The sequence below is a fragment of the Sminthopsis crassicaudata genome, chromosome 3 (genome assembly GCF_048593235.1).
Source record: "Sminthopsis crassicaudata isolate SCR6 chromosome 3, ASM4859323v1, whole genome shotgun sequence".
NCBI classification, from domain to species: Eukaryota; Metazoa; Chordata; class Mammalia; order Dasyuromorphia; family Dasyuridae; genus Sminthopsis; species Sminthopsis crassicaudata.
In genome coordinates this window covers 70,228,663-70,256,232 of record NC_133619.1, presented here as the reverse complement: position 1 = coordinate 70,256,232, position 27,570 = coordinate 70,228,663, and the positions used below count along the sequence as shown (strand labels likewise).

Sequence of the window (27,570 nt, the reverse complement as noted above, 5' to 3'; positions counted from 1 at the left end):
TGGTGCAGAGCACCAGCCCTGAAATCAGGACTGAGCAAGTCACTTAACCCCAATTGCCTCAGCAAAACAAACAAACAAACAAACAAATAAATCTATAGCATTAACTCTTTTGAGTTGTTATATCCAAGAGAGTTAATCTCCTCAGATAATAGCTTTGGCATAGGTAGAACATATCTCTTTGCAAAATATGACCACAAGTTTACAAGGAAGCTTTCTTTTGCAAAAATTATTTTTAAATTTTCAATTTTTTTTCCCTTAGAAGCAACATTTAATGACATTCCAAATTACCTGCAACACTAGCATAAATTAACAATGGTTTAACTTTTATTTGCAGGGTTTGCTTCTTTCAGATTTCTCAGAAAATAAATGGGATTACAGTTATATGAATTTCTGTTGGCCTTCATGGAGTGCTTCACACATTACCCTTCATCTCCCCTCTGGAGTTTTTTTCCTTTTGCTTCTTCTCCTGCCTAGAACATCTCATCATCTCTGCTTTTTAAAATCCCTGATCTATGTGCCCCTATCAAAAAAAAAAAAAAAAAAAAAAATCCCAAACTCCACTAAGTGTCCTACCTCCTCAAACAACCTAGTACTTATTTTGCAAATATTTTATGTAATTTTTTTTAATTTTTGAAAATAAAATTATTGCTTTCTCTTTAATTGTCTATAAGATGCTTGGTTCTTCTTTCGAAACTAAGGCTATGTTGGGTGGGGTGAACTCTTACTTCAGCTGGCAACTATCACCATTACAAACAAGCAACTACTCATCCATCTCCTGAAATGGCCACTTGCTTCTACTCTGCCCTCATCCTTCACTATGATGAGGTTATGGTCATGGAGGATAAAATTAATGCCCTCATTAAAGCAGCAGGTGTAAATGTTGAACCATTCTGGCCTGGATTATTTGCAAATGTCCTGAACAATGTAAACATTGGAAGTCTCATCTGCCTAATAGGAATTGGTGGATCTGCCCCAACAGCTGGTGGGACTGCTCCTGCTAGCACAGCTGCCCCAGCTGAGGAGATAAAAAAGAAAGAAAAAAAAGAATCCATGAAGAACAAGGATGACATGGATTTTGGCCCGACTAAATATTTTTTGCAACACTAAATAAAAATTTCTCAATTAAAAAATAGAATTGTTTTTTAATATTAATTTTGAAATTTTTTTGTCTCTCCCCCATCCATTGGAAAAACAAGAAATGTGATATCAATTATACATGTATTTATTTCTGCTGATCGAATGGAATAAGTTCCTTGAGGGGAAAGGCTAATTTTTTGTCCTTTTATTCCTAACACTTAACACAGAATCTTAAACATAAAATGAGCCTAATAAATGCTTGCTTATTGAATAATTGATGCATCCAGGGACTTACTTATTACTTAGATGATTGATGACATTTCCCTTGTCTAAACACTTTTTTAGAGGACCTGTATCCCAGAATGTCGAAATAGAGCCTTGCATCCTTGTTTGTGCTGTATTTCTGGGTCCTTTATAGGTAAACAGTTTTGGATAAGAAAAAGAAAAGTAGATGTGATAACAATTGGGGAATGTGGTCACATTTTATCATTTGTCCTCACCCCTTCTTATATGCAACACCTCCCATTAGCAGAAACTTGAATTAAACAGTGACAAGAACACCATTCCTGCATTATATGACTATCAATAATATGTTTCCTGTTAGGTAGATTGCAGGTGTGGAATAAGGCATATATTGTCATCATGGCCAAGATATGAGAAATTTTTTTTTATTAATTTTACTTCCTTTTTCCAAAAGAAAATTCTACTATGTGCATGACAAGGTAAAGAGCTATGGGGAAGTGACAACAATATCTATCCATCATCTACCTGCCGATATAATTTAGATAAATAAATATATACACATTTTAAACCAAGAACAATAATGAAAAGTGTTTTTGGTCTGAGAGCCAGGAGACATAAGGTCAAGGGTTGTCCCCTTCACCTACAAACTATGTTAATCTCCCCATCTCTCAATTTCTTCATCCATAAAATAGAAATAATAATACTTCCAGTATATACTTCACAGGAGTGTGAAGGAAGGACTTGTAAATCTTAAAGTAGCATTATCTTGGGCTCATAACTATGAATGTCAACAGAGCTATTGTTATAATTGATAGGACCCTGCATTCATCCTTCATCCAATTCCAAGGAATGGTACAGGTTTTTAAAAATCATTTCTATGATAAGATTAACCTTTTTCATACTACAAGAGGTTTAAATAACTTAATTTTCTATTGTAGTTATCCATAAATCAATAACAAATCACACTTGAGACTACTATTTTATCTTGTTGAACCATAATGAAATTATGCCCCATTGGGAAAAGTGATTATGCAAAAGTCACAAGTTGCTGCTTTAGTACAGAAGTATCAATCACATTCCCCATGGACAGCAATACTCCAAAATATGGTCCTAAGTAGATTAAAATGTAATTGGGAAATAGTAAAATAAATGAAAATAGAATAAAACATAGATAATGTTAGTACATAGTTATCTAATTTCATATGTAGCCAGCAGAGAACCTTGTGCATGACTTAAGCAGCTCTGTTTGAGTTTGACACTATTGTTTTACTATATAGAGCCCAAACCTAGTATCACATCATCATGGCAGCTATCAGGATGAAGTAAAAGTGTCCTGACCAATGGGAAGAATTCTGAGGAAGAGGGTCAGGAAAATTCCAAGATGTTATATACAAGATAGTATCCTGATTTTCACATTACATCTCAAATCCTTAAGGATCATATCTGGATAAATCCATCAGGCAATAAGCGGGCTTGACCTCTGACCTGAAGAATTACTTGTCCATGAAGAAAGTTTAGTTGAATAAAGTCCTGATAATATTGAAAAGTCTACCTATTGGCTTGACTTCTTTGGAAAGAACACTAGTTTGGGAGTCAGAGGTCTAGTTTCAATTCCTGATTAGATTACTTTTTTCTGTAGCTTTTGGAAACTCATTCATTTCCTCATTTTCAAAAGCCCATAAATCAAGAATTCTTTTTTTTTGTGTGCTGGCAAAGCCTCTGGATCACTTCTTGGAATGCTATAAAATGCATATAATAACGATTATAATTATGATGACAATGATACAATGATAGCTAGCAATGATGTAGCATTTCATGTTATCACTATGGATCCTCACATCTCTAAGATGTGAATAAATATATACAATACATATTATATATAATATAAATATAATATAAAAGATTACAAAGGCTACCAGTTATATTGAAATATAATTGCCAAAATATTAAAGGGGGAAAAGTCCACAATTTAAGAACTCCTGACTTTTGGTAGGTTGGTAACTTGCAAAAGAGTCCAAATTTCACTAAATCCAAGACCTCTTGCCTGAGGAATTCTGCTAGAACACCTACTGTATCCATGCATGGATTTATTCTACTGTCTTGGTGAAGAAATGTATTCTCTTCATCACTTCCCCAAACAGAAATAATTATATTTTTCTCCTTTTGCCTTAGATATGGGTGATTGATATTTTTCCTCCTTGATACCCTGAATTTCTTAGACAGTGGGTTGTAACCTGTTCCAGTTTTATCAGGTAAGTGATCTTTCTCACTGATTATTAGACCTTAACAGCAGGCAATTAGATTTATCTACCAGACCATTTCTTTCCTCTGTCTTTATTTGATAAAGTCTTTTCCAAATTTCACTCTGCAGGAGGTTAATTTCTGCCCTTATCGATCTGTTTTGTTTGGATCAAACCATAGCTAGTAAGTTAATATCTTAGACTTAGATAAAGAAAAATATATACAAAAATTCTCATTACTCAACAAGCAAAAAGAAATGTAGCAGTTGCTTCAAGTCTCATTTTAACAAAGGACAGAGATTCCTTCCCAACTGCAATGCAGATCTAGGTTATCCAGTGAGAAGGATTTGATGAGATCATTTAAGGTCTTGACTGCAAAATAGCTGCAGAAAACAAGGATATATCTGCTTTTGATTTCAGAATTGGCTTTTAGGGCAAATCCAGGCTGCTGCAGACAGATCCTACCAAAGTTCATTAAATGAGGCTATGCAGGGCCATAACAGTGGAAAGTTTAGGATCAGGTGTCAAAAGCACATCATTTTCAACATAGGCTCACTGCCTGTGCAACCTTAAATAAGGTCACTTTCTCATCTGTAAAAATGAACAGAATTGAACCAGATGAACTCTAAGATCATATCAGCTAGCATTCTGGCAAGGCAGCAAGTATAGTAAGTTTAGATCAAATACTTCAAAAGGTATAGACAAAAGAACTCTGAAAGATGACTTCAAATTGTGGGAAAGGACTGGGGAGGATGTTCTTTATGGAAAGACTGGTCTCAAGATATATGACCCTAAGCAGGAAGCAGCTGGGTTGTGCAATGCATAGAGCACTAAACCTGGAACCAGGAAGAGTCATTTTAGTGGTTTCAAATATGACTAAAAACTCTTACAAGTTTTGTAATTCTAGAAAAGGTACTTAACTCTGTTTGCCTCAGTTTCCCCTCTGTAAAATGAGCCAGAGAAGGAAATGGCAAACTATTCTAATATCAATGCCAAGAAAATTCTGAATGGTGTCATGAAGAATCAGGCAGTAATAAAAAACAATTGAACAGCAACAATCCTGACTTAAACAATCTATTTGGTGAGATAATAAGCTAGCTCCCTAGTAAAATTGCTTTCAGCAGTACATCATAAAGGAAGTCTCTGAGGTCCAATGTACTTGCATTCCAGCTTCTTGGTGATCCCTATAAGTGGGGGATTATGTTTGACATTTCTGTAATTATCTTCCCTTTCAAGTAATGATGATAATATCAATAAAGATAGCAATGATAGTAGAAAACAAGTATGGGTCAACTCAACAGCATGACAGAGAAAAAGGTCTGAAGTCAGAATTAATTTTGTGAGTTCAAATCCAGCCTTATATATTTGCTAGCTATGTGACCAGACAAATCACTTATTACCTACCATATTTATAAAATGAGCTGGAGAAGGAAATGGATCCACTTCACATTTCTGCCAAGAAAACCATATAACAGCAGCAAAAAAACAGGAAATCAAGTATATTCAATTATTTATTATATTCAGAAGAATTTTTTTTTTTGCAAAATATTTCTCAAAGGTCTTTTTGATGTGGTCCCTAGAGATGTGAGAATTGAGGTGGAGCATCCCCTTTGGTCAGCCAGGTCCCATGTGAAAGAATTCTTGAACCTGAAAAGTCAATGGCAGAAAAAGAAATTCATTGTTCACTAAGAAGGAGATCTCTTAGCGGGCAAATTCCTAAGGAGGAATTTTTGCCAAGATGTGTTTGACAGACCCCTGTTTGGCCTGGGGCTGGGAGCTGTCTAGGCTAATCAATAAAGGACCATCAGACAGAGATCTTCAATTGAATAACTGGGAGTTTTATGGCTTCTTCCCAGAGTCTGGGAATTTCACCCCCATCATTTCCCCTTTAATTACCCCTAAATTCATTTGGGGTAAAGGGGCAAAGGTCTCATTCTTCTGTAATTGCTTCAAGCTACCAAGGGTTGTAGAGATGTCCCTAAGTTCACTTGGGGGTTCATACCAGGAGGGAAGGTGTGAGATCTGAAAACAGCAGCAGGGCATCTAAGGGGTGTTGTGTGTCCCAGTCAGTCATCCCATGATCTCCAGGCTGAAGGTGCAGTTGAAAATTCATAGCTTGTGAATGTTGGAGGGGATGTAGGAAAACTAGGACGCTGATACATTGTTGGTGGAATTGTGAAATGCATCCAGCCATTCTGGAAAGTGATTTGGAACTATGCTCAAAAAGTTATTAAACTCTACATACCCTTTGATCTAGCAGAGTTACTACTGGGTTTGTATCCCAAAGAGATCTAAAGAAAGGAAAGGGATCTGTATGTGCCAAAATGTTTGTGGCAGCCCTCTTTGTAGTGGTCAGAATTTGGAAATTGAATGGATGTCCAGCAATTGGAGAATGGTTGAATAAATTGTGGTATATGAATATTACTGTTCTATAAGAAATGATCAGCAGGATGATTTCAGAAAAGCCCGGAGAGACTTACATGAACTGATGCTGAGTGAAATGAGCAGGACCAGGAGATTATTATCCATGGCAACAAAAAGACTATACAATGAACCAAATCAGTTCTATTTGTTCAATAATGAATAGAACCAGCTACACCCAGCGAAAGAACTATGGAAAATGCGTGTGAACTACAACATAACATTTCCAATCCTGTTTTTGTTGGCTTCCATTTTTTATTTTCTTAGGTTAATTTTACCTTACTTCAAAGTCCGATTCTTCTTGTGCAGCAAAATAATTGTATGGCTATCTATACATATATTGTGTTTAACATATACTTTAATATTGAACATGTAATGGTCTACCTGCCATCTAGGGGACAAGGTGGGGGGGGGGGGAATTGGAACAGAAGGTTTTGCAACTGTCAGTGTGAAAGATTACCCATACATATATCTGATAAATAAAAAGCCATAATAAAAAAATAAAATGTTTACTAAGGAGGGGGGGGGGGAGAAGAAAATTTATAGCTTGAAGCCTAGAGGAAACAAATCACAAATCTCAGGATCATTTTAAAAGTGGCATGCCATCCAGGACGGAGATATAACATTTGGGAATGAGGCCTTTTGCAAAACAATGCATCAGGTTCCATCTGTGGGCTGCCTTAAGGATGCTGATGGCCTACCCGACATTACTGAACAACCCCACTGTCCACAGAGCTCCTTAGCTGAAAGGTTGAGAAGGAGTTAACTACTGGCAGGGGGTCATAGAATGCTAAGGAGTTAATTGCTGACAGAGGTCATGAGATGCTAATCAAGAAAAGCAGGAGAGAAAATGCTAGGAGCAAAAATTCTCATCCTTGGAGTGAGAAAAAGTTAGGTAGAAGAGTGAGAGTGAGCGAAAGAAGGATCCAGACAATTTCACCTGTCTTCCTCCATAGTGCTCTCAGGAGTACTCTGAAATATCTGGAAAGTAAAAGCTGGACTCTGTCTCTCTGCAAGGAGCTTAGGCAGGTTTAGCAAGTGCTAAGTACCTTCAGAGCCTTCTGAGTCCTGCAGGGAAAAACTTCTACCCAATTAGTGAAAGTGTTAACAAAATCAAAAGCAGTTTGAAACCCCCTTCAAGGAGGAGTTTGCATAGAGTCTTCTTGCCAATCTTCCCCTGGGTATGTGCTCCTTCTCTGAATTGGCTTCAGGAGAGCGGGAGGTTTAACAGCTCCCTCAGGATTCACTTGGACACAAATTGGGCAGGCCTGGAAGACCTACTTGATTGTTTCTCCCAGCTTGTGACTTGTGAAAATGCTTTCACCAGGGATTGAAGAGCATTTCTCCCCAGGTGTGTAGCCTGATGAAGACTAAAGATCAGTTTCCATCGACTTGCCTCTGGGATAAAGAATTGGTTTGAGGGTGTTTGAAACCAGCCAGAAGGCGGAAGGATGTACCCCCTTTCTTCTGCAAGGACATTTTCCTGTGAACTATAGGAAGGGATATAAGAATCAGGGAGCTGGGGATTAAAGGCGCCATGGTCAGGGGTAAACAGCAGCAGCAGCTTTAGCAGCTGAATCTGCAAACCTATTTCCCTTGGCCTGAAGTGAATCTCCCTTCTGTGGTGTCCTTTACAAAATACAACTGAGATCTCCCTGGGTTCGTGAATAGCTTGCAATAGCTGGAGAATTTCTCCTGCATGTTTAATGGGAAAATTTTTTGTTGTCAAACGGCCTCTCTCTTTCCATGGAGCCCCGTGAGCATGCAAAATGTGAAAAGAATATTTGAAGTCAGTATAGAGGTTGACTCTCCTTCCCTTCCCCAGTTCCAAAGCTCTGGTCACAGCAATGAATTTAGCCTTCTGGGTAGAGGTCCCAGGAGGCAGTGGCTTAGCTTCCAGGGTGCCATTGGGAGTCACCACAGAATAACCGCCTTTGGTTCCCCATTTTCAAGAAAGCCATGAATGATGTCTCCCCCCTGGGTGAAGTCAGGGAGCAGGGTAGCAGGGGTGATGCACCCGGAGAGTCAGGTCAGGTAGGAGACCCTGATATCTATTAAGCCTCCCACCAAGCCACTGATGCCCTATGGCTTCTAAAATGCTCTGAACCCCGGGGGTTTAAAACCTCTACTGGCTGTCCCAAGGTTAGTTTTGAGGCATCTTCAATTAAAATGGTCGTGGCAGCCACTGCTCTAAGGCAGGAGGGGCATCCGAGGAAACCGAGTCTAGTTTCTTTGAGAAGTAACCAACAGGTCTGGGGTTGGGTTCCAGAGTCCAAGTAAGACCTCTAAAGCCTGACCTCACCTTTCATAGAGAGTGAAAGGCTTCTCTAAGTTAGGGCCAGGGCAGGGGCAGAGGATAGTTTGGCCTTCAGGATTTTAATCCAGATCCTGCAGACACCAGCCATGCTCAGGGAAGTATGCAGCTGCTTCTGTGAGGCAGGGTCTGGAAGGCCTAAAATGGTCTGTTTCCTCTCCTTAGAGAGAGAGAAGTGGGGGTTAGATTGTGGCCCAAATAATTGCTAGATTGTCAGGCTATGTGGGCTTTAAGTAAGGAGGCTCTGTAGCCCCTGGAGGCTAGAGAATAGACAATCAGTCTGGGGTCTCCCAGGGCGTGGCTCTGTCTTTCAGGACTGCAGACCCAAATAAGACTGCAGTTAAGCTTCTCCAAATCTTTTAACTCTCTAACTAAGTTAGTGCTTAAAAAATTTCTCTGGAGGTCTGAGAAGAGAAAATTGGGTCCCCAGTTTTACTGTTAAATCATGCCCCAATAAGGAAGCAGGATAGAAGGGAATAATAAATGAGCATTTAAATGACAGGTCACCAAGCTGGTGAGGCATAGGAGAGGCCTGGAGACAGCTATTGGGTTCCCCTGCAATCCCCACTCTATGTGGGGAAGGGCAAGTGAGACCATAATTGCAGAGTGAGAGTGAAGGAGAAGCTCCTCCCCTAGCAAAAAGAAATTCAATAGTCCTAGGGCCACAACCGGGGATAGCCAGGAGGAGTTTGACCAAGCCCCAAACTCCTCCCAGAGAGTAGAGCACTGGGGGGTAGGGCAGCTCATCTCCTGTGGGCAGTCTCCCCTCCAGTGCTCCTCCTGCTCAAACTCAGGACAAGGACTGGCGAGTTTTAAAGCATGGACCTTTTGGGGTTCCCGGAAATAGAAGCCAAGAGTAGGGACTTTTCTCCAAATCTCTTTCATTCCGTGGCCTCTCTCCTCAGCTATAGCCTGATTCCTATCATTAAAGACTTCAAAAGCTGTTTTTAAGGAAGAAATTTGAGGGATCAAATCTGGCTTCTGAAGCTTCCTCCATGTATCCGGGGCAGATTGTTTAACATTAACATCTCCCCAGGATAGATCAAGGCAGGCGTTGGTCTTGGACCCCTCAAAAGGCTGGGTGGGGTACTCAGTGCAATGGCCAGGTTTCTCCTCAGTCTGGGAGAATTTGACATTGAAAGAGGCACCTCTGCTTTTGAGTGTGTCTCCTGGAGAGTCTGCTGCTTCTCCCAGGGGGGTAAAATCAGAATCCTGAGGAGGAGAAAAAAGGCTGGGAGTCTCAGGATCTGGTTCAGGTGAGGGAGGTAGAGTTAAAGAGATATTGTCCCACATAAGGTCCTGTTCTGGAAGGGATCCAGAAGCCTCCTGAAAGAGACTGCCTAGGGGTGCAGAGGAAGGCTTCTGTGTCCCTGGAGGAGCTGGAAGGAGGGAGTTTGATTTCCTTCCAGTAAATTTAAGCAGTAGCCTGCAATGCTGTTTTAATTTAAGCTGTTTAGTTTTGAGCTCTTTCAAGCCGAATTCGTCTCTGCCTGAGGAAGGATCCTTAGAAACAGAAGGGTTCTGTTCCATTTTGCCAAAAGCCTCCATTTCCCTGATTCTATAGCCTCTTGTCAGTCTCTAGACGTCTCTAGAGATGGAAAGATGACAAAATGCTCGCTGAGTAAGGGGACTTTTTTTGAGAGAATGCAGGAATTCCCATTTCAAGCAGTCCTGAGAGAATTCTGCTCCAGTGTTGAGCTCCAACAATCCAAATTTTCCTGGGAATTTGGATTGTTCTGACTAGAGAATAAAACAAGAAAAGGCTTTACCTTGTCCAGATTCTTAAGGATTCCCAGTCAGGGAACCAAAATTGATGTGGTTAATAGCAGTGCAGGGAGTTGTGAGAGTTGAGATGGGAATCCCCTCTGGTCGGCACACAGGTCCAACATGAAAGAATTCTCGAGCCCAAAAAGTCTGAATGGCAGAAAAGGAAAGTTTATTGTTCATTAAGAAGGAATTCTCTTAGCCGGCAAAATGGCAAAGATGTGTTTAACAGACCCTTGGTTCTATGGGCAAAATGTTGGCCTGGGGCTGGGAGCTGTCTGGGCTAATCCGATTGAATTAAAATCATTTTGATGACATTTTCCAAGAGTCTGGGAATTTCCTGAAGGGAATCCAGGCATCCCCAAAAACTTAATGAAGGGCGATTTGACCAAGATCTCTACTGAAGGAGATGCTTAACTTGGGGAGAACGTTGTCTGGGAAAGTATGCTTTTTCCCCTGGGAGAGTCTGAGACCCTGAATCTTGTTTTGGGGTTCATCCCCACAGTTTCTATTGATTTTGACAGCAACTCCTTGAGGTAGATACTGTAGATTTTATTATCCCACTTTCTAGATGAGGAAACTGACAGTTAAATAGATCAGATGATTTGCCTATAGATACCTAATAAGTTTTTGAGGCAGAATTCAAAATCAGGGCACTCCTAAATTCAAATCCTATGCCCTTTTTCTTCAGAAATCTCCTCTTCTCTGTCTTAAGTGCTTTAAATTATGTTTCTTCATTCCTAATCTAGAGCTATATTACTTTGGGGTTTTATTTTAACCAGATGAATTGTGCATTAATATACATCTTCTGAATATCATAGAAACAACTAAGTGGAATAAATTATTTTGAATAAAGGTAACAATGAGATAGTTTCTAAATATATATTATTTACTTCCTAAACACATTTCATTTTAAAAATCATTAGAATTGTAATCAAGATGAAAATATTTTTAATGATATTGGGGAAGGGGTTTAAAAAGACTCATTTAAGTAACAAATTTTAAAAGCTTAACATGTGTTAGTGATAGACTTTTTTCACTTTCCTGGTTACTTTTTATTTTTAAATTTTATTTATTTAATATTTTCCCCCAGTTACATTTAAAATAATTTTTTTTACATTTGTTTTTAAAACTTTTGAGTTCCAGATTCTCTCCCTTATCCCCACTCCTAATTCCCATTAAGAAACCACATGTGAAGTTATGTTTTCTTGTTGATTATTTTGAGTTTTGCTTTGTTTTATTGTTTGTTTTGTTTTTAGCACTAGAAGGACATTATTTAGTGTGCATATGGGATTTTTTCTTATAGTTACATCAAGGATATTACAGATAAAACTTAGACTGGTCTCACAATGATTTCATAAAAATGAGAAAGTGGATATATGTCTGTAATACCTTCTTAATTAAACTTTCAAAGTTCATTTTGCCATTTAAAAGAAAAGAAGTTTTATATATCTATATCTATATCTATATATGTATACACACACACACGCAGAGCCATATATATATAATGTCTTAAAAATATTTAAAGATTAACTACTTTCATCAATCCTACTTATTAACTGAAATTTTTGTATTTGCAATACTAGTCTTAGGTTGATCCAAAGATTGAGATTTTATTCATACACAACAATTTTAAAGTGATCTCACAAGAAAAAGCTTAATGGAGATCAGATGACCATAGTGGTCACTCAAAAGGGCCTCCTAAACCAGCAGCATGAGAAAGTTTCATTCAGAAACTATTCTAGTATCTTTGCCAAGAAAACAAGTAGCAAAAAGAGTAAACTATATCTCATTCCTTTCAAAATGAGTCTAGCAAAGTCTAGGGAAGCCCATTAACAAGTAGGATAGGAAATTATGCATATTTTAATGATAAAAACTATTGAAAAATAGCTATCAACTCAGAGTAGAGTTTTACTTTATATGTGTAGTGGTAATTCTGGGAAAAACCTTAGCTTATAAAGGTCAAGTTCTCCAACTCCACTAGTCCTGATCCATATATTGCCATATATTGCCCTTGGATATAGATGGCTTTAGAGGAGAGAGTGAGGTGACTTTACATAACTCTCTCTCACTTCAATCTACTTACAGATCATGGCTTCCTTCCTAATGTCATGATCCTCTTTGAGAACAAGGGACAAACAACAACAACATCAATAGCTCAAGAAGAGGAAGAGGAAGAGAAAGAGAAGGATGAGAAGAGGAAGAGGAAAAGGAGGAAGAAGAGGAGAAGCAAGAGAAAAAGGAAGAAGAGGAAGATGAGAAGGAAGAAGAAGATAAGGAGAAAGAGGAGGAGAAAAAGGAGAAGAAAGAGGAGGAGGAAGAGAAAGAAGAGGAAGAGAGAGAGAAAATAGAGATAAAGAAATGTTGAAGAGAGAGATATTCATTGCACATTAGGTTGGCAAAGTGCTTGACAAGTATTATCTCATTTGATCTTACAACAATACTGAAATTTTTTGCAAAGGAAGAACCTGAAGCTGATAGGACAAGTGACTTGATCAAGATTAAAGTAGATTTAAATTCAAGTGTTTTTGACTCAAAGCCCAGCATCCTTTACATTGTCACTTTGTTTCACTATTATATATTCCCTTTTATATGATATATATATATATATCATATACTATATCTATATGTGTACACATATAAATATGATTGACAGTAGAGATGAAATTAAAATAAACCTCTCTTTAATTTAAATGTAAGGATCCATGTCTTAAGAAGATAGGATGAAACATTCATTCTGAAACATCAATAAAGAGACAATATTACTTTTGAACATTAATAAGTCAAATTACAAAGTAAAATACATATATTTCAACTTTAATATAATACACAAAGGAATGGCAATCATGCAGCCTGATTTGATGGTCCCTCTAACCTATAAATGATTTTCTGTGGGATCCTAAGCTCTCATTTTAATAGATATTGGCTCCATGCAATGCTTCAGATTTTGAATTTGCTCACTTTAATAATAGATAGCTTCTGATATAAGATGCTCATGATCAAACAATCCCATCTAGCAAATCAGTTTTTTCCACCTGACCCCTCAAATGAAGCAAGTTTTGAATTTTACCTGATTATGTCATAATTCAAGCTCCTTTAGAAAATGTTCTGTTTTAAAGAAAATATGTCTGCATACTAAATTTAGCTCACTTTTCCACTTCAATAAGATTAAAGAATATTCCTAGTTAGTGGAAGAAAAGAATCACTTTCATCATTTTATTTTAGGCCTGGAAGAAGTAAGTCCAGTAGAATTTCACAATTAAATATTCTTATGTACATAGTACAAATCACCAAATAATCTTGGAAACTTCCCCTACTTTTGTTTGCTATTGATTCTTATGAGTTCAGAAAACATAAAAACTTTGCTATTGTATTTTTCCGTGCCTTGTATCACCATAGGAATAATTTCCCACAAATTTTAGGGAAGTTATTACCATCATAATCATAATGAAAATATCTGTTAATGCAGAATGAATTAATTTCTTTCATGTTTTGCTATGCCTGGCACAGGTCTCTTACAAAATTGTAAAATTGCAATGGTCCTTGCCTTTCAGGAACTAAATTAATATAACAACTTATGACTACTCTGTGCATTCCCTATTAAAATAAATGGATCATGATATACTTCAAATAGCAAGAAGCTTCATTATGGAAATCATCACTCAAATTTCTTATCAAATTTCCCCATGTCATGGGAAGCTAGGATGAATCTTTCTACAGGTAACAGAAAGGCCAGCAGCAACCCCCTTCCTATGTTTTTAGTCTCTTTGTGAGCCTAAAGTTTATTTTAGAGCCGACTTATGTTTGGGGGAAGGATGATACACTGCCTGAACCCTGAGGCATGGAGAATCCGAATGCATTTTTATTACTCTAACAATCAGGAGTAAGAGATTGGAACCTTTCTTTAAGAAATTGAATCTGGAGGTTTCTATATTTGCCTGAGGGGCTCTTTTTTTTTTTTTTTTTTAATGCTTCAAATGGAACTACAGGGCTGATAAACAACAGAGACTAAAAATGTGTTGCCCACCCCTGAAATACATTGTCCTCTTTGGAATCTTTCTTCAAAGTCTAAGTGATTTAAGAGAGGAGCTTTCAAACTTTGACAGGAGATTCCAAGTATAATAGCTAGGATAGAGTCCTTGAGAGTTCCTGGATTATGTCAAGGAGATAACAAATTGAGAACAAGCAAGGGCCAGAGACACCATATGAAGGAGCAAATCTGGACCTTACCTTTCATTCATACTATTAAGTCCTATCCACTGTGCATGTTCTGATGGATGCAGGATGCATGGCCAAGCATAGGAGAGAGTTATTTATCACTCTTATAATACTGAGTTCTTCCTTTCTTGGGAGATTCTCAATCACAGTCTTGAACAACTTTCTAATTCCCTGGAGAAGATAGAACTTCCCAAAAAGGGAAATTGCTTAACTGACTTGCACCAACCCCATGTGTGATATCACAAGATTAAAACTACTGTATCAGACCCTAGGGTATTGGGATTCACCAGCCAGGAAAGTTCTTTTTCATTTTATGGGGTTAGGGATGAGTCTTTTGGCATTCTTTCTTATCTATAATTACTTTGTCCTATATATCATGTTCCTTTATCTTGAGTCTGGTAAGGAAATTGAAAACATTTAGATGAAAGCTAGAAATGAATCTCAAATTCTTAGGAGAATTCTTGGGGCTGAGAAAGTGGACTATGAGCTACAGAATATAATTTATTATCAATTGGCTTCCCAGATTGAACCCAGTCCATCTGTCTGTGATTAATACAATGCTTTATAAGTCACTGTAAAATCTACATTGGATTATCAAATAATTTCCCATTGAAATTAATCTGTCAGTTGAAAAACCCTGTTTAAAAAAAAAAAAAAAAAGTCCTTCAATCCCAAATTATTTCATGTTTGAAACAAAAGAAGCCTTGAAGATGAAAGTCAAATGCAATTATCTGGTAAAATTATTTATTTACTACATTTTCAGAGATGAGGAGAACTTGCAACATATCATATGACTTTGAACAATAAACATTTTTTCTAGGGAAGAAACTTTAGATTTCAACATTATCTACTTAAATTTAAGAACAAATCCAAATTGAGGTGTCAGAAACCTCTAAATCCCATTATTATAATCATTTTTCATTGTAGGAAATTCCAAATGTGACTATTATTTTGGTAAATCATTATTGTGATTTCTTTTTCTCCCCTTCTCTACTCCCCTATCCCCACCTCTCCTAGTAATTGGTCAGTACTCTCTTATATCCATATTAGATTCTAGTTTATACTATATAGTTATCTGAGTTGCTGTTATCTTCCCTACCATAATATAAATAAATAAATAATAGAAATAAAGTTTAGGAACTGTGCTTTATTTATCTTTGTACTTTCTTTAGGGCCTAGAATAAGACTTTATAGTTAGCATATATTCAATAATTATTGGCTAAATTAAAGCAATTTGAATTAAAGTTGTTAAGTGTGAATTTTAGAACAATTTAAAGTATTATCACGGATTATTTAAATAATTTCTATGGCTAAATCATCCCTATGTGTCTTTGTGAAGGAGGAGCAGAGTCTTTGGAGAAGATATTAGCAGATTGGAAGAGCATCATGTCTTCCATAGCTATGTATTCCTCTAATTACAAGCTAATCTATACTTCTAGTCTGTACTTCTAGTACCCAACTGAAAAACTTCGCTGTTCCTCTACATTTTTTTTGTCACCAATTTTCATCAGTGGTGTCCCAGAGTGCCATTGTATGGAAGAGATTAAGGAGTATTGTAAAGTAGCAGGTGCCCACTTGACATGACTTCTGTCCCTTGCAGCAGCAATAGCAGTTCGGTTTTTTAAAGCATTAAAAGACATTTCACTACAACTCTGGGAATTGTCATCTTAACAAGACTTTGACTCAGAAAACATGATTTCCTATCTTACTTTGGCTATTTGCTCCACAATCTTGGACTAGTCATTGTTTGTGGGATAAATAAATAGATTATCTAAAGAGGTTCTGAACTGCATGTCCCTGTGAAGAGAACAATATATAGGTGAAACAAGGAGGAAATTAAATTACTTGGGTCCTGATTATATTCACGTAGCAAAATTAGGGAGTATGGTATAGTAGAAAGTGCAATTCTTTGAGAATTAGAAGTGCTGGGTTCAAAATTAAGTTCTGTAGCTTATTATTACCGTGAACTTAGACAAATCATTTTTGTGCCTGTTTTCTTTTATATAAAATGAGATTTCTTCCTCATCAAGTTGCATGATTCTATGTTATTATTTACCTGCCTCTGTCGAAGTAAATAATGTCTTAATTCAATGTGTGTTTTGATATGGATTTCTGAGATCTGCTTAGTTTAAATTGAGTTGTCTGGAATCTAGAAAAAATGTTTTGCTCCTGTTCTGGACTGTTTTTACCCTATATATTATTGTTATTTAAATGCAAAAATACACAACAAAAGGCACCCTTGTTTGTTCATTTCACTTGTACTCTTGTTTCTCACCTTTCCCTCCTTATTAGTAGCAGAAGATAACTCTGATATATTAGCTCCATTCTACCTTTTATCACTTTTTTTCTGATTCATCTTTCCTTTTCTTTCTTTTATTATCACACTTTCTCTGCTTCTTTGACATATTTTTTGTCTCCATTTCTCTCTTTCTAAATCCAGTTTTCTCTGTCTACTTTTCCAATAAGTAAATGACTTTCTAATTCTAAAAACTATCCAGTTTGGGTATCTTCAAACCAGTTGAACTGGCAAAGTGACACCTCCTTCCTTGAGTCAGATTGTCATGTTGCCAGGACAACTGCTGATGTGATCAAGCCCAAATCCTTTGCAATAGAACACTGCTTCTTGTTGTCATGACAATCTCTAAGACTCCTTGCTTTACCTCTCCTGTTGTCATTTAAATATTTAAAATCTATATTTCTTTAGTCCAGAATCTGAAAAAAAAATTGTACACTTTCAATTCATTCCAAGCTGCTAAACATTAGATGACTGAATTTGGATAGGAATTTGGATGTTTACCATCTTTGTGAAGAAATAGATATAGGTCATAGGGTAGAGATAATGGCCTTGGAACTCAAGTGATTACTAAATGATGGCTATTTAAGGCACTAATCTCTTTATCTGCTACTTTGGAAGAGTTGTAGGTTGTGTATATGTGTATGTGTCTGCACCTGGTTAGAATTTGTGATTTTTGGTGCAATAATGTGCATTGTGGGCCCTTAAAGTGGAATCTGTATGTAAGAACTAAGCATGTCCTGTTGCCTTCCTTACACAAAGGTATTGAACTTTCACACTGAAGTAAACAATAAGCAATGGATGTTAAAGAAAAGTTAGTCTTTCCTTGGCTTTGAAAAGGACAGATTTTTTATTAATAATATGCTAATTACAACTCTGACAGGTTTTAATGGATGATTTCATTGATCATGAAGGCTACAAGTACCATCTTTGACAATATACTAATCTCTCTCCCTGTCCTCTCCCTCTTTCCCTCTCCTTCACCTTCACTATCTCTCCCTTTCCCTCTCCTATTTCTCTCCCTCTCCTTTTTCACCCTCTTTCTCTCCCCCTCTCTCTCCTCTTCTACCTCTCCCCTTTCCTGTCCCTCTCCCCCTTTCTCTGTCTCTCTGTCTGTATGTATGTGTGTTTGTCTATTTGCGTGTCCCTCTTCCCTTCCCCCCCTCAATTTTGTGTCTCTAGGATCTACTTCCAGATCTGCAAATCTGATGAGGTGGCAAAGAAGAAGCTTCTTATTATTCCTACTAAACACTCCCTCTGTTCTTTATCATGTTGAATTCCACAGTATTCCACAAACACTCCTCTGGCAGAACTTTTGACTCCTCCCTTCTGTTGCTAAATCCAAAACCAATACTAAATCAAGCACTTGAATTAGTTTACATTCTCTCTTTCACTATTGTCCTGGAAACCTTTGGTTGAATAACCTTTGTGAGTTATCTGTTTAACATTTTACTCCAACAGGAGCTATTGGAATCCCAATCCTAGAGCATTAGTTTATAATGAGATTATAGAAAATAAGATCTTTGTTTCTCAAAAGAGAAGTTCTGAGAACCAGATTGAGACTTCTATAGTATAGTAATAGATGATTATAGGATCAATCATTTCTAAAAAGAGCTGAAATGGATCTCAGAAGACATCTAGTTAAGCCTCCTCAAGATGAAGCTCAGGGAAGTATATGACTTGACCAAAGTCACTAGATAATAAATTTCTAAGACAGGATTTGAATTTGGATCCTTGATTTCAGGGTCAAGATTCTTTATTTCAAGTCAAGCTTTTTCCCAATAGAGAGCAACAGTCATACTTTCCTTGCAAATACTCAATGTCCTCAAGGAATTAATTCTGGTGACATAGTAGATGGACAAAGACTGCAGTTTGGAAAAGGGTAAAGAATTCTGCTACTCGTGATCTGTTTGGATAACCACTTTCCTTATATAGGTCTAACTTTTCTCATCTGTAAAAAGAGTTTAGATTAATTGATTGCCGAGGTCTTTTCTGACTCTAACTTGTCTCTAACTTTTTGTTCTAAGCCAAATTTACCAATTTCAACCATCCTGGCAAGTTCACTGCTGCCTTCACCAAATTAGAGTTGATGGATCTTTCTCCATTGCCTTGGACTAAAGTGTGCCTACATAGTAAAGTCATTAAATCTATTTCATGCAGCTGCGTTGGATGCTAACACAAGGAAGGTTGGGTTCAGAAATCATTTCCAGTCTCCTAGGAAATTTTTTCAGTCCATTAAGTACCTGTCAAGATCATCAATATCTCTAAATAGTTGCCAATCCATTGAAATTCCTAGCTTCCTGAATTTACTTCAAATACTAGCTCTTCCACACTCTTCTTCAAACAATCCAGTTGTTAGCATTCTTCATACCTTCAAAATCACCTTATATCTATTTTGTACTTATCTATACGTGGGACATACACACACATGTATACATAGATATGTGTGTATAAAACGTGCGTGTGTGTGTGTGTGTCTGTGTGTGTGTATATATATATATATATATATATATATCTCCACCCTTCCCCCATAGAATGTACATTTCTTGAGGGTAGTAACTGTTTTGTCTCTAAATCCCTAATGTCTTAATTAAGCAATCAATTAATAAATGCTAGCTGAAGTAAGCTGACCTAAATCTAGAAGCTGATGTATGTTGAAGAGTTCCCATATGTGTTTAAGGATAAAATATATAAAGAATTACGGGTCCTTTGGCAGAGTTTATCGCATGCATTTTTAGACTAACAACAACCCTGAACAAGACTGAAATCCATTCCAGGAAAAAAGCCTACATGCAGCCAAAGATTTCCATCAGCAATTCAAGCTAAATGCTGCCACTAATTTATGCTCTTTAGATCTTCCCACCCAGATCTGAAATGGAACAACAAAGTGGAAAAAAAAAAATAAAAGACACCATTTTTCTCTCCCTGCAGAACAACCTGTGAAATCAAGTTTTAGGCAAAACATAAGGATTCAGAGTAGAGGGAATTATAGACATCTCTAAATGTCTTATCTCTCTACCTAGAAAGACAATACAGTATGTTAGAATGAAAATTGAACAGCAACTTTTAAGGGCTGTATTCTACTACTGACTCAGTAGTATTTGAATGAGGCTTTTAGGTTCAAGGATCCTATGATTTTGTCAAGTTCTTATGAAAATTTCGCTCCTGCTCCTTAAAGTTCCAAAGTAGATGGAGAAAGTAGCTTAGAGAGGACTTCACCATATGAACAATTTGCCATAACTGTTCTGATTTGCTAGACTTTGATGATAAAAATGACTTAGACTTCAATGTCTTTAATGTCTTAAATTTTTTTCCCCCCTGAGGCTGGGGTTAAGTGACTTGCCCAGGGTCACACAGCTAGGAAGTGTTAAGTGTCTGAGACCAGATTTGGACTCAGATTCTCCTGAATTCAAGGCTGGTGGTCTATCCACTGCGATACCTAGCTGCCCCTAATGTCTTAAATTTCAAGAATTGAGTTTCCAAGGCTAACCTAACCATCATTTAATTCTATCTATCCTAAATGATGGCAAAACTTGGACATGTTATGGATATTATATCCACTAATATTGAGCACCTTAATCAGCATTAATTAGAAAATATTTTGTTAACATTAATGATAAGAGGACAATGACAAATCTTGAAATGCAATTAGTGAATTGATAATTAATTTATGAAACTAAAATTACCCTTGGTTCTTTGGGTATTTGCCAGGAAAGGCCATCAAATGGACTATTTATGCCTAACCTGTGGTAGAGATTCCAAGCTCATATGGGACTGATGAGTCACAGTGAAACACATTTTACTTTGACCCTAAAATCATGATGTCATTGGTCTTCATCAGGTATGAAGGACAAAAAGAAAAAGAAAAAAAAACACCTTCAGATATCTGGAACTTTTTTTTGAGATCTGCAATATTATAGAACCAAAAGGCCTTGACAGGAAAGGTTAGATGACTTCCCAATTCAGTACATATTACCAACATATGATTTTTGATTAATATGTCATACAATTTGTAAATTATGCCCCTCTGATCTTTGGGGAAACTTGTATGTGACTTCTAGGTTTCCCCTTTGCAACTTTATTTCCTATTATTACCATTTCATACTAAGTACTTATAAATTTATTGATCATAGAAGGAAGAGATGGTTAGGGAAACCAAAACAAAAAACAATTTTAATATAACCAAATACCCAAATATTATTAATCTTCCATGATTAGATTTTTTGGTTTTTAAAATTAACAATAATAACTTACATTTGTAGTATTCTCTCTAGGCTCATCCCCTCAGGCTTCTGAGGACTTAAAATTTCTATTTACTGTCTCTCCTAAGCCCCCATCCAGTTGTTCTCAAGCATCAATTAACCAATTAAAATAAATTAGCTTATGCAAAAGACTATACCAAGATGGTATAGCAAGAACATTAGTTACAAAAAAATTCCCCTAAACACGAAAGGGAGTATATTCTCCCCTTATACAACATACAAGTTTTTTGGGGATAGTGAGCTCACATTTAAAAATGAATACTAGTTAAGTAGACACAAAGGGAATATGTGAGGTCAAGGGGTACCTTGCAGCTCCTGGCCCACAGAGTCCTTTTCCCTCTTTATGGAGTTCCCACTAAATTTGCTTTAGAGTATTGTATTAAAAATTGATGAGTTGCACTCCTGATGAGCTGAGTTAGTTCTTTATTTGGTATGCTATCTCAACTAAGAAGTCAGTCTAACTCTGGGCTAAAAAAAAGAAGAATGTTTGGCTATTGCACTGGTTCCTCATTGGACTCAGCTGCTGCTCCTACTGCCTGTAGTTCCTACTAAAAATCCTGATGACTTTATGGCTATCACAGTTTCACTTTAACCCAAGATAAACCAAAAAGGAGAACCAGGAGCCAGTGGAGAGGAAATAGCCAGCTTTCCATAGCCACAACCCTGAAAATATACTTTTGAGTATGAAAGAAGAATGAGAAGTAATGCTCCTTGCACCCTTTGAATAATACAGAACTGGCTCAGCTTCTGCTCAATCTCCAGTATTTGAGATCCTCAAAAAACCATAATACTCTCCATGACCCCCCACATAACCAGCTCCTGTTACTCATGCCCAGAAATATGCTCACCACTACTCTTAATGCTGGGCTGGAATCAGGCTCAGTACATTTCTTTTTTTTTTCCTTCCTGCTTTATTTTTCCAATGACATGTAAAAACAGTTTTCAATATTCATTTTTTCTAATATTTTGAGTTCCAAATTTTTCTACCCTTTCCCCAAGACAGCAAACAATCTGATATAGGTAATACATGTACAATCATTTTAAATATTTTCCATATTAGTTGTGTTGTAAAAAGAAAATCAGAATAAAAGGAGAAAACCACTAGAAAGAAAAAGCAAACAACAAAAGAAAGATGAAAATAGTAGGCTTTGATCTGCATTCAGTCTTCATAATTCTTTCTCTGGATGCAGATAGTATTTTCCATTTCAAATCTATAGGAATTGTCTTAGATCACTGTAAGTCTATTATGATTGATCATCATATCTTGCTGTTACTGTGAACAATGTTCTAGTTTTGCTCACTTCACTCAGTATCAGTTCATGTCTTTTCATGCTTTTCTGAAATGACAGTCTCGTATTTAAATGCTCGGTTTAAACCTATGGGGAAGGACAAATCAAGACATTCTAAAAACTAGTCCCTCAATGGTCCTTCCTCCCATTCCTTCTTCTTTATTTTAAAAAATACTACTGAAAGCAAATTAATTAGTTTGCATTTTGAACTCATTTTCTATACCCATAATCTAAAATAGTTTTCCAGGGTCCTGGGGCGGCTCCCATATTGTCCTTGTGGAATGCTTCCCTCAGTTTCTTTGTACTAAAGAATCTCAGAAGAAAGATCCATGTGGCACAGATTTTAAAATGCCTCAAATATGCAGGTATGAATCACACTTATCAACCTCCCACTTCCACCCAAATACAGAGTTATTCAGATTTTTCACAATGGTTATAGAGTTACCTCTTTCTAAGTACACAAAAACATCCTGCTTTAGTGAGTAAGACAGCCTTCTTCCACCAAAAAGCAATTTTTTTAAATAAGCAAAGGAAAAGAAAATTAAGTTTACCTTTTCAAAAGAAAGGCTTATGTTTCCCAGACTTTGTAAAACACTCACTGAAGTTATCAAGGACCTGGGCACTGATTATGTATTATCCCTCCCACTTCAGATGAAAAACCAAATTGTTCTATAATTAAATTCCCCTGTGATTCTTTCAATACATAGGGCTATCTAACTGGGTTTGAACAAAATTATTAGATGTCCCTTTCTACACAAGGTACACAAAATTTTTTCCTGTTGTTCCCCTACCATAAGTGACTAACTGAGAGTCAATCTGACTGAGGTAGAATAGTATAGGAAAAAAATTCCGTTCTAAGATATGTATTGCATTTCCCCATTGATCCAAGTTGGATATTTCAAAAATAACTGATATAAGTGCTGATATGAATTTCAGGTACCCTAGCAGGCCAAGAGGGTGACAAATATCTGTAGCAGACGGAACCTTATTATCTCCCTTAATCATCCTAAAATTGGTACTCATCTACTCATTTATGGACGAAATTTAATGAACACTCACTGCATGAAAGATACTGTACTCAGGGCAGAGAAGCAAATACATGTTATACTTTTGAGATGCTTATAATCTAGCTGAAGAGATAGGGCATGCTTCTAAAACTTTATTTAATACACTTCTGATTAACTGCCAAATTATTGGAATTCAACTATATACAACTACAAACTATGTAGCACTTAGGGCAAAATGACTATAATTATAAAATACATGGTGTTTTATATTAAGCAAAAATATCAGCCATACAGAGAGAGAAACAAATAAGATCACTTCCATCAATTGACTGGATTACAGAAAAGGTTCCTACTTGGACTCTTCTCCAATTTTCTCTTTCTCTTCTTTCTTTTGTCTTTCATATAACAACCAAACTGTTATTCTGAAAACAAATTTGACTGTCAACCCATACTCAAAAATTTTAAATGTTCTCATATTATCTCTAGGATAAAGTACAAAATCTTCAGCCTGGTTTTTGAAGCTCTATATGATTTGGCTTTCACTTATTTTTTTAATCACATTCTATATTGTTTTCTTTTCTGAACTCTCTGTTCTTGTCAAACAACTTATTGTTCTCTGAGCATAATATTCCATCTATCTCCATGCATTTGTGTAAGTTGCATCCTATGAATGGAAGTCATTTTTATCTCTGCTCTGCCTTATACAATCTCTACTTCCTTTCTGAACACAGGACAGATATTACCTTTTTCAAGATGTCTTTCAAAATCTACCACTCCCACCCCCATTACTAGCACTCTTTCCTCTTTGAAATGATGTAATGCTTTTCATATACCTTGTGTTTATTTACATTTATACAGTCTATACCAAGAGAAATTAATTCAGACTATTCACTGGAAGGACAAATATTGAAGCTTCAGCTTAATATATTTTGGCAGCATAATGACAATACAAGGCTCATTAGAAAAGGTCCCAATGTTGAAAAAGATTGAAAGCAAAAAAGGAGGCAACAAAGGATGAGATGGATAGATAGTGTCATGAAAGCCTGCCAGACTTTGGGAGATAACGGAGAATAGAAGGTATGCCATGGTCCATAGGGTCACAAAGTATGGGACATGACTGGATGATTGAACCACAACAATCACATCACTCCAGTACAAGATATGCTCCTTGAAGGCAGAAATCATGTTGTTTTTGTCTTTATAGCCCTTGTGAATTGGGCATAATCAGTGTATAAGAAATAATTTTTAGACTAAATTGTTTTTAATTTTTTATATATCTTCATTTTTACATATTTCCATATGAATTGGGTTGGGAGAGGAAAGTCAGAGCAAAAGGAAAAAAACACAAGAAAGAAAAAGAAGAGAATGAGAATTTTCACATTGTAGACTGAATTGTTAAAGTACCAATAAAAGAAAATGCTGAAATAACCACCTTTATAGATAGAATGGAAACTGAATGACTAATTGTAATAGTTATTAGTATACATACATGGAGTAACATAGTTATCATCTACCCAGAAAATGAGTCTGTTTTCGTGTGTGTGTGTGTGTGTGTGTGTGTGTGTGTGTGTGTGTGTATATATATATATATATATATATGTATATATATATATATATATAATGTGTGTATGTATGTGTATAAATGTGTATTGTTTGTAGACACAAAAGTGTGTACATATATGTAAAAGATAAGAATAGGTTATTCCTTAAATGTTCTTATTTAGTATTCAAACTTTAATTTTTAAACCTCTTATTTCTTTTTTTTATTTATTTAGAATTTTTTTCACATTATATATGCATGAGTAATTTTTTTATAACATTATCCCTTGTATTCATTTTTCCAAATTATCCCTCCCTCCCTCCATTCCCTCCCCCCCGATGACAGGCAATCCCATACATTTTACATGTGTTACAATAAAACCTAGATACAATATATGTGTGTAAATACCATTTTCTTGTTGCACATTAAGTATTAGATTCCGAAGATATAAGTAACCTGGGTAGATAGACAGTAGTGCTAACAATTTACGTTCACTTCCCAGTGTTCCTTCTCTGGGTGTAGTTGTTTCTGTCTATCATTGATCAACTGGAAGTGAGTTGGATCTTCTTTATGTCGAAGATATCCACTTCCATCAGAATACATCCTCATACAGCATTGAAGTGTACAGCGAACTTCTGTAAACCTCTTATTTCAACAGATGTACCTCATTTTGACTCTTATTTTCATATTGGTTTCTGTTTATTCTGATTTTCTGACTTCATTTTTCCAGTTTGAGAAAAATATTTAAACTCTTATCACATAAGTCATATAAGACTGCTTACCCTCTGCTCTTCTTCCCTTTAAAGTCTTAATAATTTGCTTCTTTCAGAAAACCATTCTGATGCTCTTCTACAAAGTCATAAATATATTATTTAGAAAAATACTAAAGAATTGTTATCACTAACTCTCAAAACTCCTGAGTTTATCATTTTTTAAAATCCAAGTTTTTACTTAAATCCTGAGCTCTTAATAAGGATCAGTACCTTTCTATTGGTCTTGAACTATACAGACTTTTGAGTACTTAATAAGTACTTATTTACTTGGATACTTTGAAAGATCCATGATCTCATCTTCATGGGTACTCCCCTCCACCAACGCACATCACAACATTCCCACATTCTCTAGTGGAAAGGCTGTATGTACCAACAGAGGCGAATTCTGGTACACCAGCCATACGTTGTTGAAAAAGGGTCCAACAAAGAACTGTGTACTTGTCTATTAAAGAGCAGCTTCCAGGGGCTCTTCACCTGAAGGTGAATATAGATGACTTAAGCTACACCTTGAGAAACAGATACATTTATTTAAAAGTATAAGAAAAAATAACTAAGGCTGCACATTTGGCTCAAAAAAAAAAATATATATATATATATATATATTTAAGGATTTCTCAAAATCTGAATTTGACATGTTTCTTTCAGGTAACTTTTCAAGTAAGCGAACTTAGTTCCCAACTTTCACTATTTTATTAACTAATAAATTTGTATAACACTGATAAGAAAAACTGGGAAGATTGTACAAACTACAGCTCAATCAAAAATTCTAGCTTATTATCTGGATGCTTGAAATATGTTGCCCATTTTCTAAGAGCAGTCATTCTTTGGTTCATTTTCAGAAATATTGAGATAGATTAATTTGATATCTTCTATGATTAAAAAATGCATAAAGTATGAAATGTTTTATGTGGTCTGTGTTCAATACTTCCTTCTAATACTAAAACTATATACAAATTAAAGGAATAAAGGGGCTTAGGGTCTTAAGTCAGTAAGGTGCATCTTCCTGAGTTCAAATCTGTCCTCAGGCACTTAACAGCTATGTGACATGGCTCTGTCATGCCTCTGTAAAATGAGCTGGAGAAGGAAATTGAAAACTATTCTAAAATCTTTACCAAGAAAACTCCAAAGAGGGTCTTGAAGCATCAAATGAGTCTAAAAATGGCTGAACAATAAGAGCTATAATTTCTTTGGTATAGGAAACTCCCAAGTGAAAAAAACTTGCTCTATCAATATCACTCAGGACATTCTCTATAAATTATAGCCTTAAATTGTTCAATATTTATGTTTTTGGAGCTTTGAGAGGTCATGAACAGTTGGTATATTTCAGAAGCAAGGGGTAAATACAGCTTTTCTTGAGCAGTCTCTATCCATTACTTCACAATGATTCTATTATAAGAAGTTTTAGAAAAACTTTCTAGCTTCAGGGAGCAAGGGAAAATATTCAGGCTAATAAGGGATATGAAGAGAGTACAGGATTAGAATAGGAAGACAGTTCAAATTCTGTCTTGAATGTTTAGTAGATGTATGACCCCGTATAAGTCATTTAATCTCTGTCTGCCTCAGTTCCCTAACCTAGTAAAATGGGTTTAATAATAGCACCTACTTCACAGAGTTGTTGTGAAGATACTGGAATGAGAATAAATAAGAACTTTGTAGTCCTAAAAGTACTATCTAAATCTATTGTGATGTTACTTTGAAGAATTTAGAACTAAATGCAACCAGGTCTCTAAATAAGAAAAGGTTAAACCCCAACAGTGAAATACTTAATTTGGGTTATTTCTAGTATATTTTTGTCAAGGAACATTAAAGAAAGATGAGGGTTCACTAAAGAAAAGAATTACTTCTGAATTTTTTTTGAAAGCAGGAAAAATTAATTCAGTGCCTAAAGGGACAGACTAAAATCATTTTAAGTTTTTTTCACAGTTGAATTACTTAGATGAAATTTATACAACAATCATAAGAAATATTTCCAGGACAAGAAAATTAGGGATGCTAATGTGATTTTCGTTTGGGAGTGCATTATAAATTCTGAGCATCTTATTTCCTTTACTTCCTCCAAGATTCCTGTGGCCTTGAGCTCCAAGTCATTTTTATGCTGCACCTGTAAGGAAGAGAACTTCCCTTGAAAC

General features: G+C 36.1%; 1 long non-coding RNA gene and 1 pseudogene across 1 annotated transcript in view; one reads left to right on the top strand and one right to left on the bottom strand.

Annotated features, from left to right (window-relative positions):
- Positions 1-780: 780 nt before the first annotated feature.
- On the top strand, positions 781-1,107 carry LOC141561879 (large ribosomal subunit protein P1 pseudogene; annotated as a pseudogene).
- Positions 1,108-5,118: 4,011 nt separating this feature from the next.
- Positions 5,119-27,570, bottom strand: part of LOC141564844 (uncharacterized) — a 43,670-nt gene continuing 21,218 nt past the window's right edge. Inside the window, exons 2-3 of the long non-coding RNA XR_012488757.1 lie at positions 10,065-10,209; positions 5,119-5,207 (exon numbers count right to left, since the gene is read on the bottom strand). This is a non-coding gene — a long non-coding RNA (uncharacterized LOC141564844). The remainder of the gene's footprint in view (positions 5,208-10,064; positions 10,210-27,570) is intronic.